Source organism: Cervus canadensis, chromosome 9 (assembly GCF_019320065.1).
Source record: "Cervus canadensis isolate Bull #8, Minnesota chromosome 9, ASM1932006v1, whole genome shotgun sequence".
Lineage (NCBI taxonomy): Eukaryota > Metazoa > Chordata > Mammalia > Artiodactyla > Cervidae > Cervus > Cervus canadensis.
This window is the reverse complement of record NC_057394.1, coordinates 61,604,117-61,617,346: the sequence shown is the minus strand read 5'-3', so window position 1 is coordinate 61,617,346 and position 13,230 is coordinate 61,604,117. Positions and strand designations below refer to the sequence as shown.

The following is a 13,230-nucleotide window of genomic DNA, read 5'->3' as shown; positions in this document are numbered from 1 at the left end:
GTTTGGAGACATCTATACTCACCAAAGTCGTGGCTAGTAGTCAACAGATTAGAAAGAATACTACTAAATTTGAGAAATTTCATATTCTAAATAACTTGGAGGGCTTGACTTTTTGGTAATCCAGGTTAGTTTTGATTACGAAAACTTCTGAAACATCAATATAAGCAAGATGCTGTTTGAAAAGAAGTACCCAAGCAGAATCTAACTAGGGATTTAGCTAATGGACTGAGGACTTATATTTTTGTAAACGAGATTTGAGAAATAATTTCATAGCTATCAGCAAAGCTCCAATTGATGGTCATACATCAAGGTACTTTTTCCAGTGTGACTTGGGAATCACAGCAGCCCACGTGTATAGGGCAACCAAATGTGCTCTACCATAAGTTTGTGTCCCAGCTCTAAGTACCACCACCTAAAAGAATAGACAAAATCGAAGAACTGCATTTCTGTCCCTAGATTAATACCAAATATTGTAGAATTAAAACCAAGCAGATCTGGGTTCAAAATCCTAGCTCCATTCTCCAGCTGTGACCTTGGACAAACTACTAAACTTCTTGAAACCTCAGTAGTTTTTTTTTTTTTTCCTAATAGGATCGGTAATATCCCATCAGACATTTGTAAGGATTAAATAAAATATATAAACGGGATACAAGTGATTTCATTTTATGGGGATTTGATAAGTAACTTCGTACAGAGAGAGGTTCTTGTTGAATGGGATCAGAAAACACATTTTGTAGGGACTGTATAGATTTTTGGTTGCACCAGAGCTAGACATTGGCCTTCCACTTTCAGATGGACTATTCTGACTGCTTCCCCTTATCTATTTCCATCATTATACCTCATCTGCAGAATTTAAGCTTATTGGCATGTTGGTGTGAGCATATGTGACACCCTAAAGTATATTCCTCTTCTAAGTACAGCCCTTTCTGGTTTTCTCATACCACTGAAATTTTTCTGCCTCTGTTGTAAGCAACAACTCCTTGCTTTAAGACTCAGGTTGGAATGCAAAATATGTTTCTCAATATTTCACTTTGCCCCTTCCCAAATGGGGTACTTTGCCTCTGCTACCCAGGCCAGGTAAAAAGTGGAAGATGGAATGGGGTTGGGTGGAAGTGCTAATGAATGGCATTATCTTTCCCCACTTTTGTTTTAAGGCAGGCATGCAGTAAGGAAGCTGGTGTTAAGCTAAACACCAGGAGAAGTTGACTCTCCTAGAGATTGAGGGAGGCAGGCAATAGATTTGGGTTAATGTATTGTTGCCTCTGCCTTCTTTGGTAGATAATGGATGAGAGTTGATTTCTTGGCCAATCAGAGGAGTTGATGGAGACACAGGGATTCCATGGGGGCATGTTGCCTGGAGACAATAAGATAGTATTTTAGTATTGTAATATATTGTAATACATAATAAAATGTATTTATCCTGTGGCATCCTCCTTTTACACTGGACAGGGAAGACCTTCTCACTGTGAGGAGTCTTAGGTACAAGACTAGGAAAACAAGCCCATCCTCTGTGAAGTTTTAACCCGATAAGGTGAAGGATAAGAGATTCTTAGAGTTTTAGAGGATGTGGGAGATTGTGTCATCAAACCTTTTTTATTTTTCCTAGTCCTCCAGCTTCTTGAGTTTGTGTTTTACTAAATATTAGAGATCATCCTTTTTCTGTAAAGAAAAAAGAATTCTACCCTCAGCCACCTCACACACTATCAGTGGAGCTGAATTCAATTTCATGCACATTTCACTCTTGCTTTCTTCTGCTTATCGTAAAAGTCCCAGTTAACCAGGAAAAAGAGAAGTTGGCTGAAAATGAGAAGTATCTCAAATTGATTTTTAAAGCCTATTCAGAAACACAAGAAGAAGTATATGTGTGTGTGTTTTAAGTATATTTTGTTTTGAAGTGCTTTCAAAATTAAAAGACTAGTAGCTAATGAAATAAATGACCATTATATAGCTAGAAATATAAAAGAAAACTTCTTGGAAAAGATGGATCCTCTGTATAACAAGCCTTTATCATACTTTCTTAGGATCAATTTATGGTGGAGAAACTGAATAGGAGAGCTGTTAGAATTTTTTTTTTTTTTAATATTTATTTAGCTGCACCAGGTCTTCATTGCAGCACAGGGGATTTTTGACCTCCTTGGTGGCACACAGGATCTTTAGTTGCAGCATGTGGGATCTTCGTTCCCTGACCAGAGATCAAACCTGGGCCCCCTGCATTGGGAGCATGGAGTCTTAGCCACTGGACCACCAGGGAAGTCTCCCCTGAGCTGTTAGAATTTTAACAGCACAAAGTTTTCACTAGACCAACCAGGATGTTATTCCATCCTCTCATTCCAAAGTTAGATTCTTCTGAAGGTGTTCAAATGAAGGATCACAAAACAGAAACACAAATAAGAAATATTTTCAATGCCATAATATGTGTAATTCAAATATCAGGCTGGGAGTGGTGTTCTTTGTTTTGTTTTCTGTAGAGAAGGGCAACCATGGACTTGAGCAGACTGTAACTCCAAGTTGCTGGAGAAAAAGCTCCTAATAGTATCCTGGGGCACCACCATGGGAATCTTAATGTGCTCTTTCTTACCACCTTGTTCCAGGCTTGTTCATTTGCTTCTGATTATTTTTAGTGTTGTCAATTATTTAGCTAACAGGCAGAAAACTAGGCTTTTATTGACATCCAAAGGGACTCTCCTGAGTGTAATAATGAAGGCAGTTTATTGAATGCCTGTGAGGTTGCTTTCTAATTGTACACATTAATCTGCCCATGCAAGCTGGCTGAAAATACACAAGCAGATTGCACATGCAGATGGAGCACACGGGATGGCTTTTATGAAAGGACCTCTGGAATGTACTTCTGCAGTACTGTCTTTTCCTTAACAATCGAATGACTGTGACTATTTCAATTGGCGGCTGAGAACAGACCCGATTAATGGTGCATTAAGTCTGCTATTTTGGCTGGGGACAGACTCAAATTTCACGGTGGAGAGTTAGTTCTAGGATTCTTGAGCATGAAAGTGAAGGGTAGAAATAGGCTTCTAAACTTGGCATAGTTTTCATCATTATTTTACTCTGTCATTCTTTACTGTTTATAAAGGGTGAAATGTGATTTTTCAGGATTTTTTTTATGAGTCAATAGTACTGGTAGATTTAAGGATTTGAAGTAGCAGTTAATAAACCTGTGTGTGTGTTGTTATAATCATAGAAAGGATGTTGTGATTTACATTTTTCAAATTTCAACATTTTTAATTTAAATGGTAATTTATTCTGAGTCACAGTCATCTTTCTAACCACGTGGCTTTTGGATGGATGTCAAGACAGGTTTGAATTTGGAGACTACATAATGGATTATGGGGGCTAGGGTAAGGTGTGAATGGGGCAATCAGATGCATTTTGGGTGCAGGTGTTAGGAAAAACAGTGCTCTTGTAAGGATTTGCTGGAGAAATGAGAATTGTGTGTGTTTTAAGCATTTATAATTTTAATTCCTATCTAATACTCATTTAATATAATAGATTATACATTTGTATAGTTTTAAAAATATAGAAAGTGCTTGGTTCTTTTAAAATGCTGTTTCAAAGTAATAAGCTGCTATACTATTGAGAACTTATGGTATTTCAGCCATGTTAGGCATATTATATACATTTTTCATTTAATTTTTAGATCAATCCTATTAGAGATATATCATCTTTATTTTACAGGTGGAGGGATTGTGTAATTTAAATTCTACCCTTCACTTTCATGCTCAAGAATCCTAGAACTGACTCTCCACTGTGAAATTTGAGTCTGCCCCCAAAGTCACAGATGCAGTGAATGATGCAGTCTGATCTTGGTCCTGAAATTTGGGGGGCTAGGGAAAATGAGTATTTTAGAGGTGTGGTCAGGAACATCTGGCTAGGGGTGGGTGATAAGTACTGTAGCTCCATGGCATTGGGTGGGGGTGCTGTGGAGAAGACTATAGGTCAGTTCAGAGATAAAGACTTGGGCAAAATTGACTTCTGATTCTTCCAAGGAAGATCTAAATTTTGCCCGTAGGAGGCAAAAGAAAAACCAAGGAATTATGTCTGCTTTCTCTGATTTTCCTCACACGTGAATGACATCCTCCTCCAGGTCTCACATGAGATTAATTCCACAGTTAAGCTTACTGTAGGGTACATGGGCTTTTGTGAACTCTCCTGGGTGGACTCAATATTTAATATTCCTAGGGGAGAAGGGGCTCGGTTCCTTTTTGTTTGTTTATTTATTTTTTATTTTTGGCTGCACTGGGTCCTCGCTGCTGTGTGCTGACTTTCTGCAGTTGCACAAGCGGGGGCTCCAGCTGCAGGTTCCTCCTTGTGGTGGCCTCTCTCGTTGTGGGGCACAGGGCCTAGGGCCTGCAGGCTTCAGGAGCTGCGTGCCCCGGGCTCTGGAGCACAGGCCCAGCAGCTGTGGCACACGGGCTTAGCTGCTCCACAGCATGTGGCGTCTTCCCAGGCTGGGGACTGAACCATGTCCCCTGCACTGGCAGGTGGATTCTTAACCACTGGACCACAGGCAAGCCCAGGGCTCAGTTCTTAAAACCTTAGTTGGAAAAGCGTTTGGAACCAAGCTCATTCCCAAATAGGATCTTCTTTGTCCTACACTGCTAAGCATCACCATGCACTCTACCTGCCGATGGTAATGTTGGGAGTTCTCTTCATTTCCGCCATTGGAGCCATGCATCTCTTTTACTTCCATTTGAATGATATTGTGATTAGTTCCTAGGAGGCACATCTTCATCTGTTTTAGTTTCTAAGAGCCAGGGATCCAGGCAGGTCTGCTGAATATGCATACTTAGGTTCCAAGTTTGTCTTCTAATATGCTCACAAAACTTCTAATGCCCTTCATGGGAGCTTCTAAAAGACACTTAAGGGCCACAGTGATCCCTTATCCATATGGTAGGCTTACATCCAGCCTCACATTTTATAATCTGAGTAAGGTGAACCAAAAGTCATCCTATTCATAACTTTCTGTCTTATGCTAATGAGGTGAACTTATAGATACGAAAAGACTGATAGGATTTGGGCCTGTGCCGGGTGATGTGGGAGAGGGTTTGAGAAGACAAGGCTTTCTTCTGGGTTGGCTGCTATCAGCAAGCAAGAGTTGATTAGGTATCGAGTATCTTTTAAAAAACTTTTTATTTTATATTGGAGTACAGTTGATTAACAATGTTGTGTTAATTCCAGGGGTATAGCAAAGTAGGTATCAGATATGTTATTTAAAAGGAGGGAAGATCAGAGTGAGACTAATACTGTAATTGATTAATAAGCAGCAGTCTCTATCATTTTCCAAATCATTGGGGGTTTAGTTTAATAGTCATTTTTGTAGTTTAGACAAGGTTCATACATTTTTCTTTGTTTAGTCATGTCATGGAGCAGTCTTATTTTTTCATAAGCCATAAAGTGACCTCCTCTGAGACCGATGTTGTATGAAATTACTTTCAATAGGAGAAGACCAAGGCTTAGCTATGAGTGCCAGGCCAGCTCCTGGATGTCAGGAACAGTTTCTGTCTTTCTTAGGATGTGATTAACAATTGGTAAAAAAAAAAAAAAAAAGTTGACTGGCCACTTACAAAATAGTTTCACTTAAGTATCTCATCACTGGAACATCATACCATCACTGTTCCCCTCTTGGGAGGGTATATCCGGGACCAGACTGCCTGCCTGGTCTCAAAATTTAACTTCTCTCCTAATATTTTTAATCTCTCTGCTTTATTTATTTATTTTTTTGGCTGCAAGGCATGTGGGATCTTGGTTCCCCAACTAGAGATTGAATCCCGTCCCCCTGCAGTGGAAGCACCAAGTCTTAACTACTGTACTAACAGGAAATTCCTGTTTAACCTCTTTGAGCCTCGGTTTCCTCATATATAGCAATGGGGTGGGGCTAATATTTGCTAAATCAAAAGAAGATTAATCAGTATAAACCATGTAAGAAATCAGACACTGTACTTGGAGGGAGAAGGTGGAGTATAAAGGAACGGGAAACAAGGACAGCAGAGGAAGAAGAGAGAGACCAGCTAACTCTGGCCTTTACCTGCAAGGGTAGAGTCTAACAACTTCTAGACAAGAGATGCACTAAGAAGGCCCCAGGGCCTGGAAAGAGCTCCTGGTAAACATACTATGCCTGAGGGGATATGCACCACCCCCAACCCTATCCTGAAGACAAGCTACCTGCATCGGTTCAGTTCAGTCACTCAGTCGTGTCCAACTCTTTGAGACCCCATGAATCGCAGCACGCCAGGCCTCCCTGTCCATCACCAACTCCTGGAGTTTACCCAAACTCATGTCCATCGAGTCGGTGATGCCATCCAGCCATCTCATCCTCTGTCGTCCCCTTCTCCTCCTGCCCCCAATCCCTCCCAGCATCAGGGTCTTTTCCAATGAGTCAACTCTTCGCATGAGGTGGCCAAAGTATTGGAGTTTCAGCTTCAACATCAGTCTTTCCAATGAACACCCAGGACTGCTCTCCTTTAGGATGGACTGGTTGGATCTCCTTGCAGACCAAGGGACTCTCAAGAGTCTTCTCCAACACTACAGTTCAAAAGCATCAATTCTTTGGCACTCAGCTTTCTTCACAGTCCAACTCTCACATCCATACATGACCACTGGAAAAACCATAGCCTTGACCAGATGGACTTTGTTGGCAAAGTAATGTCTCTGCTTTTTAATATGCTATCTAGGTTGGTCATAACTTTCCTTCCAAGGAGTAAGCGTCTTTTAATTTCATGGCTGCAATCACCATCTGCAGTGATTTTGGAGCCCCAAAAATTAAAGTCTGACACTGTTTCCACTGTTTCCCCATCTATTTGCCATGAAGTGATGAGACCAGGTGCCATGATCTTAGTTTTCTGAATGTTGAGCTTTAAGCCAACTTTTTCACTCTCCTCTTTCACTTTCATCAAGAGGCTTTTTAGTTCCTCTTCACTTTCTGCCATAAGGGTGGTGTCATCTGCATATCTGAGGTTATTGATATTCCTCCTGGCAATCTTGATTCCAGCTTGTGCTTCTTCCAGCCCAGCATTTCTCATGATGTACTCTGCATATAAGTTAAATAAGCAGGGTGATAAGATACAGCCTTGATGTACTCCTTTTCCTATTTGGAAAATACAAATAGTATTTTCCATACAGGTTGTTCCATACAGGTTTCTCAAGAGGCAGGTCAGGTGGTCTGGTATTCCCATCTCTTTCAGAATTTTCCACAGTTTATTGTGATCAACACAGTCAAAGACTTTGGCATAGTCAATAAAGCAGAAATAGATGTTGTTCTGGAACTCTCTTGCTTTTTCGATGATCCAGCAGATGTTGACAATTTGATCTCTGGTTCCTCTGCCTTTTCTAAAACCAGCTTGAACATCTGGAAGTTCAAGGTTCACGTATTGTTGAAGCCTGGCTTGGAGAATTTTGAGCATTACTTTACTAGCGTGTGAGATGAGTGCAATTGTGTGGTAGTTTGAGCATTGCCTTTCTTTGGGATTGGAATGAAAACTGACCTTTTCCAGTCCTGTGGCCACTGCTGAGTTTTCCAAATTTGCTGGCATATTGAGTGCAGCACTTTCACAGCATCATCTTTCAGGATTTGAAATAGCTCAACTGGAATTCCATCACCTCCACTAGCTTTGTTCGTAGTGATGCTTTCTAAGGCCCACCTGACTTCACACTCCAGGATGTCTGGCTCTAGGTGAGAGATCACACCATCGTGATTATCTGGGTCGTGAAGATCTTTTTTGTACAGTTCTTCTGTGTATTGTTGCCACCTCATCTTAATATCTTCTGCTTCTGTTAGGTCCATACCATTTCTGTCCTTTATCTAACCCATCTTCGCATGAAATGTTACTTTGGTATCTCTAACTTTCTTGAAGAGATCTCTAGTCTTTCCCATTCTGTTGTTTTCCTCTATTTCTTTGCTTTGATCGCTGAGGAAGACTTTCTTATCTCTCCTTGCTATTCTTTGGAACGCTGCATTCAAATGGGAATATCTTTCCTTTTCTCCTTTGCTTTTCTTCTTTTCACAGCTATTTGTAAGGCCTCCTCGGACAACCATTTTGCCTTTTTGCATTTCTTTTCTGGGGATGGTCTTGAATTCTGTCTCCTATATAATGTCACGAACCTCTGTCCATAGTTCATCAGGCACTCTGTCTATTTATCACTTCTGTGTGAATTCTAAGATATTTACTTAAAAATGTCACCACATGGAGAAGGAAATGGCAACCCACTCCAGTATTCTCGCCTGGGAAATCCCACGGACAGAGGAGGCTGGCAGGCTACAGTCCATGGGGTCACAAAAAAAAAAAAGGAAAAAAAAAAAAAATGTCACCACAAAATGAACTCTGGTCAAACAAGTAAGGGATCCAAGAAAGAGGAAGCGATATCAGAACAATTGTGAATAAAGAAGACAATGACATTTATAGTCAAATACATGATTAACTTTTTTCTTTTCCATTATTAAGAATCAACATGATCAAATTAAAATCATGAAGGGCTTCAGTGCTAGAAGAGGCATATGGATGGAAGAGAGAAGGATAGGAAGTAAAATAAGTATTTTTTGTATGAGTGAATGCTAGTGAATTCCAGATATTAATAGAAAAAATAGGTAATTATGTTTTTATCATATATTTAATTGTATTACATGTACAACTAGGATATATAACAAAAACATAAGAAAAAATCAAATGAAAAATTGATAATTACAACAGAAGGCAGAAAAGGGTGTGGAAGTTTTGTAAGCAACAAGACAGTAATCATAGTAAAAGGTTATATAGGCTAAATTTCCTTATTAAAATGTTTTGGATTGCAAAAACCCCCCAAAATCTAGCTTTATGTTACTATTAGAGATATCTATACAACTAAAAATAAAGGCATAGAACATATATCCATAAATGCTGATAAAAAAAGGCAAATGTAGCAATATTAATATGAGACACAACTGAATTCAAGATGAAAGCATTCAGTAGGATAAAGGATATTTTATGCAGATAAAATATGTAATCCAAAAGATAATATGAGCTATAAATACCAATAGAGATGTGTAATGTATGAAACAGAAACTGCTGAAGTCTGTATGTAGATTATGGATTTGTCAAATTTTCTTTTTATTTAACTAATTCTCCATAGAAATTAATAGGTCATCATGTGAGCCAAAAAAATTTCAGAAGGCATAGAGGATATGAATAACAATGACTTGGCATGATTATATAGACATACTGTGCCTAGTTTATGAAAATATCTATCCTTTACAAATATGACTTAATTACCATTGGCCATGACTCAAAGCCCTGGAGTAGGAAATATCAACCCACTCCAGTATTCTTGCCTGGAAAAAACCCCATGGAGAGAGGAGCCTGGCGGGCTACAGTCCATGGAGTCACAAAGAGTCGGACACGACTGAAGTGACTAAACAACAAAATGACTCAAAGACTCTCAGTAAATTCCCCAAATACTCCCAAAGTCTATAAAGTCACCATTCCTAAGGGGAAAAAATTAATAAAATTAGAAATTAGGCAATAAGAAATTTTAAAGTCTATCCACTTAAATTTTTTTTCTAATTACCTTTTTAAATGTTAGGTTACCATCTGTCACCATACTGAATTTATTGTGGTAACCATTTCATAATGCATAAAAATATCAAGTCACTATACCTGAAATGAATATTGTATGTTAATTATTATTCAATTAAAAAATAAAGATTCAGGTTTCCTGGGAGGATATAGGAGACTATTAGGATAAAAAATTTTGAAACCAAAACTGAAATTACAAATTACTTTAGGATAAGAGAATATAATGTTTAAAGTATTCCACATTAAAAATCTATGGAATGTGACTACAAAATTATTTCTAAAATGTAGAGGTTTAAAAGCTTTTAGAAAAATGGAAATAAAATAACTTAAGCACATAAAATAAATGCAAAAAAAAAAAACAGAAAGGAGGAATAATTAAAGGGAGAAAAGAGATAAAGTTGAATAGAAAAATTTATCATTGATAAACCAAAACCTAAGTTTTTTGTAAAACTCTGATAAAATGGATAAACTTTTGACTTGTCTGAGTAAGGAGTAAGGAATAACTCCAAGGATAAGGGACGTATAGCCAAAATTCTAGAAGAGAAATACTATGTCCTACTTCTGTTAATTTTTTTAAACTCAAATTTCCTAGGAAAAAGTATGCCATTAGACTTGAAACCTGAATAGAATAAAAACTCTAAGTGGAAGAGAAAATGTAGTTTGATCTCATCTTAAAAAAGACACTAGGTCCAACTGGTCTGAAAACAGTAAAAGAAGGCAACTTTTTCAATAAAATCAGGAACAGGATGACAAGAGTATTTGCTATTTACAACTGATACTGATTTTTAGATAGGAAATTAGAACTTGTTTCTAACAAAGAGAGAACTTAAATATTGGAAAGGAAGAGATAAGTGACTCTGATTGTTTATCTAAAACCTCTCAAGGGACTTAACTAAAGAATCCTCAAGGGACTTAACTAAAAAATTGTTAGAATTAATCAAAGTTTGGCTATCATGAATGAATCTAAAATCAATATGTAAATACTTCCTTCTTCACACCATCAGACACACCATCAAAAGTCCATTATAAAATATAATTAAAAGAAAAATTTCATTTACAATATCTATTTATATTGTAAAACAGGTGAATGTAAGTCTAATGGACTTTTATATATTAAAAAAATACATAATATAAGATAAAAATAAACATAGAATATCTATTTACTATAGGAGGAAAAAATCAACATTGTAAAGCTAATTCTACTCTTATTCAAATATAAATGAAACAGGACCTTTTATGAAATATGATAAACCAATTTTAAAGAAAAAAATATTAAAAAATAGACTTGAAAACTTGAAGGGAAAGGGAGAAGCTGGTGACATGAATCATATACAACATAGGTATGGTAATAATAACAAAGTGTTATTGGCATTGCAGTTAACAGTGAATGGAAGAGAGTCTACCATTCTCTCAGTCATGTCTGACTCTTTGTGACCCCATGGACTGCAGCACCCCAGGCTTCCCTGGACTTCATTATTTCCTGAAGTTTGCTCAAATTCATGTCCGTTGAGTCGATGATGCCATCTAACCATCTCATCCTCTGTCATGCCCTTCTTCTGCCCTCAGTGTTTCCCAGCATCAGGGTACTTTAACTGTTGATACAAGTATTTTTTCAAATCATTGTCAAAAGGACAGATAATCTGACACGCTGTATTAACTCAACAGAGTGTAGTGAAGAATGCTTTTAAAATTCTGTGGTGAAATGCCTTTCTATGCTGTATGTACAACTTAGAATCCATAAGAAAAAAAAATACAGATTTGCCTACAGGAAAAACTTATGCTAGGTGACATAGTGAACTACATTACAAGTAAGTGATGGTCTAGGAGAAACTATTTGCTTCAAAAATAATAAAGGCTTAGTTTCACAAAGAACTCTTACAAATTAATAAGAAAAAGGCAACTCTAGAAAAACTGGCAAAGGGATTGAAACACATAGTCCAAAGAGAACAAATATAAACAAAAAAATATTTGAGAAACACAAATAAAATTTTTGTTTCACTGGTAAAAATATAAATGCATTGATAGTATCTCACAGGAAATGTGCTTTCATATATTCAACAGTTTGTACTGTACCTGGTATGTATGGGCTTCCCTGGTGGCTCAGATGGTAAAGAATTTGTCTGCAGAACAGGAGACCTGGGTTCCATCCCTGGGTTGGGAGCATCCCTGGGAGAAGGGAATGGCCGCCCACTCCAGTATTCTTGCCTGGAGAACTGCATGAACAGGGGAGTTTTGTGAGCTACAGTCCATGGGGTCACAAAGCCTTGGACAAGACCGAGCGACTAACACACTCACGCACCGGGTACGTGCCAAGCACTGTATTAGGTTAGCACGTTCCTGGTGTGTGTACTGTGAATATTACTGAGAGGTGTGCCCTTGGCCGCCCTCTGTCTAGGCGCGCCTCACTCATTTACCTCACTGTCTGCGCTCTGCAGGGATTGGAGTTTGTGTGTCAACTCTTAGGTGGTGAGAGAAGGAAAAACTACTCCATCCACTCCGCAAGGCAAAAGAGAGACTTATCACTGCTACTTTTTCAGGGGGCGTGCCTTCCTAATTATGACTCTTGAGGGTTAAAATGGGTCCTTTAAAGTTGTTATTAGCACCTCCTTATCTGTCATGGTCCAGCGTTGGATGTGGGCAACCAGGCAGAGGAAGGTGCGTGGCACGCCTTGTAGCCTGTGGTGTAACGGGTGGCAGGTGCCTGACTCATGAGCTCTGACAGATCTCAGTGAACGTTTTTAAACTGACTGTTTTAAAAAAAAATCCTTGTTGTTTATCTTTTTAATGTATGGTACTGTGCATCTGTTGATCCCGTATTCCCAAGTTATCCCCCCACCCCCACCCCCTTCCCCTTTGGTAACTATTATAAGTTTTTTTTAATATAAACTGATTCTTCCTTGAACGTTAGAGATGCTGGTTGTCTTTTCTAACAATTTTTTTTAAAAAAGCCTTATAGGAATTATCTTTGTCTTTCTGACCTATTTAAATGAGCCAACACATACACATTTCACTCTCTGTGATCTTTCCCATATATCTTATCCTTTCAAAAAGGTCAAGAACTTTTTGATTGATGAATCGCCATTAACATTAATATTCCATCATATTGCAATATAACCAGCCATATCCCTCTCCTTCCCTGACTTGCTCGCCCTCCAGTTTCTCCTTCCAAACCCCCACTTGTCCTCAAACCAGACAAATCTTAGTGGTACTGAGATAAATGCCTATTCATTTTTACACTATGGGCCTAGGCAGCTGCTAGACCTGACACTGAGACAGCCTTAAGGACTGGTGGTTTCCTCCCCTTTCTCACCTTCTCCTCCCCTAAGGTTCTGAAATAACTAAGATGATGAGCTTAACCCTTGAGAATTCTATTTTTTCTACTGTTCCTCAGCCCTTCTTGGCCTCTCCTCATGTCCTGGTGAAACTGATAACCTAAACTGAGAAGTGATTCTCAGTTGTATATTATGGTGTATATTATGTTGTATTAGTTCAGTTCAGTTCAGTTCAGTCACTCAGTCATGTCTGACTCTTTGCGACCCCATGAATTGCAGCACGCCAAGGCCTCCCTGTCCATCACCAACTCCCAGAGTTTACTCAAACTCATGTCCATCGAGTCGGTGATGTCATTCAGCCATCTCATCCTCTGTCGTCCCCTTCTCCTCCTGCCCCC

General features: G+C 38.6%; 1 protein-coding gene and 1 long non-coding RNA gene across 2 annotated transcripts in view; one reads left to right on the top strand and one right to left on the bottom strand.

Moving 5' to 3' along the window:
• The window catches only part of LOC122447511, an 89,027-nt gene that overhangs the window by 25,200 nt on the left and 50,597 nt on the right, over window positions 1-13,230 (bottom strand). The window lies entirely within an intron of this gene.
• The window catches only part of EPSTI1 (epithelial stromal interaction 1), a 96,707-nt gene that overhangs the window by 39,281 nt on the left and 44,196 nt on the right, over window positions 1-13,230 (top strand). The window lies entirely within an intron of this gene.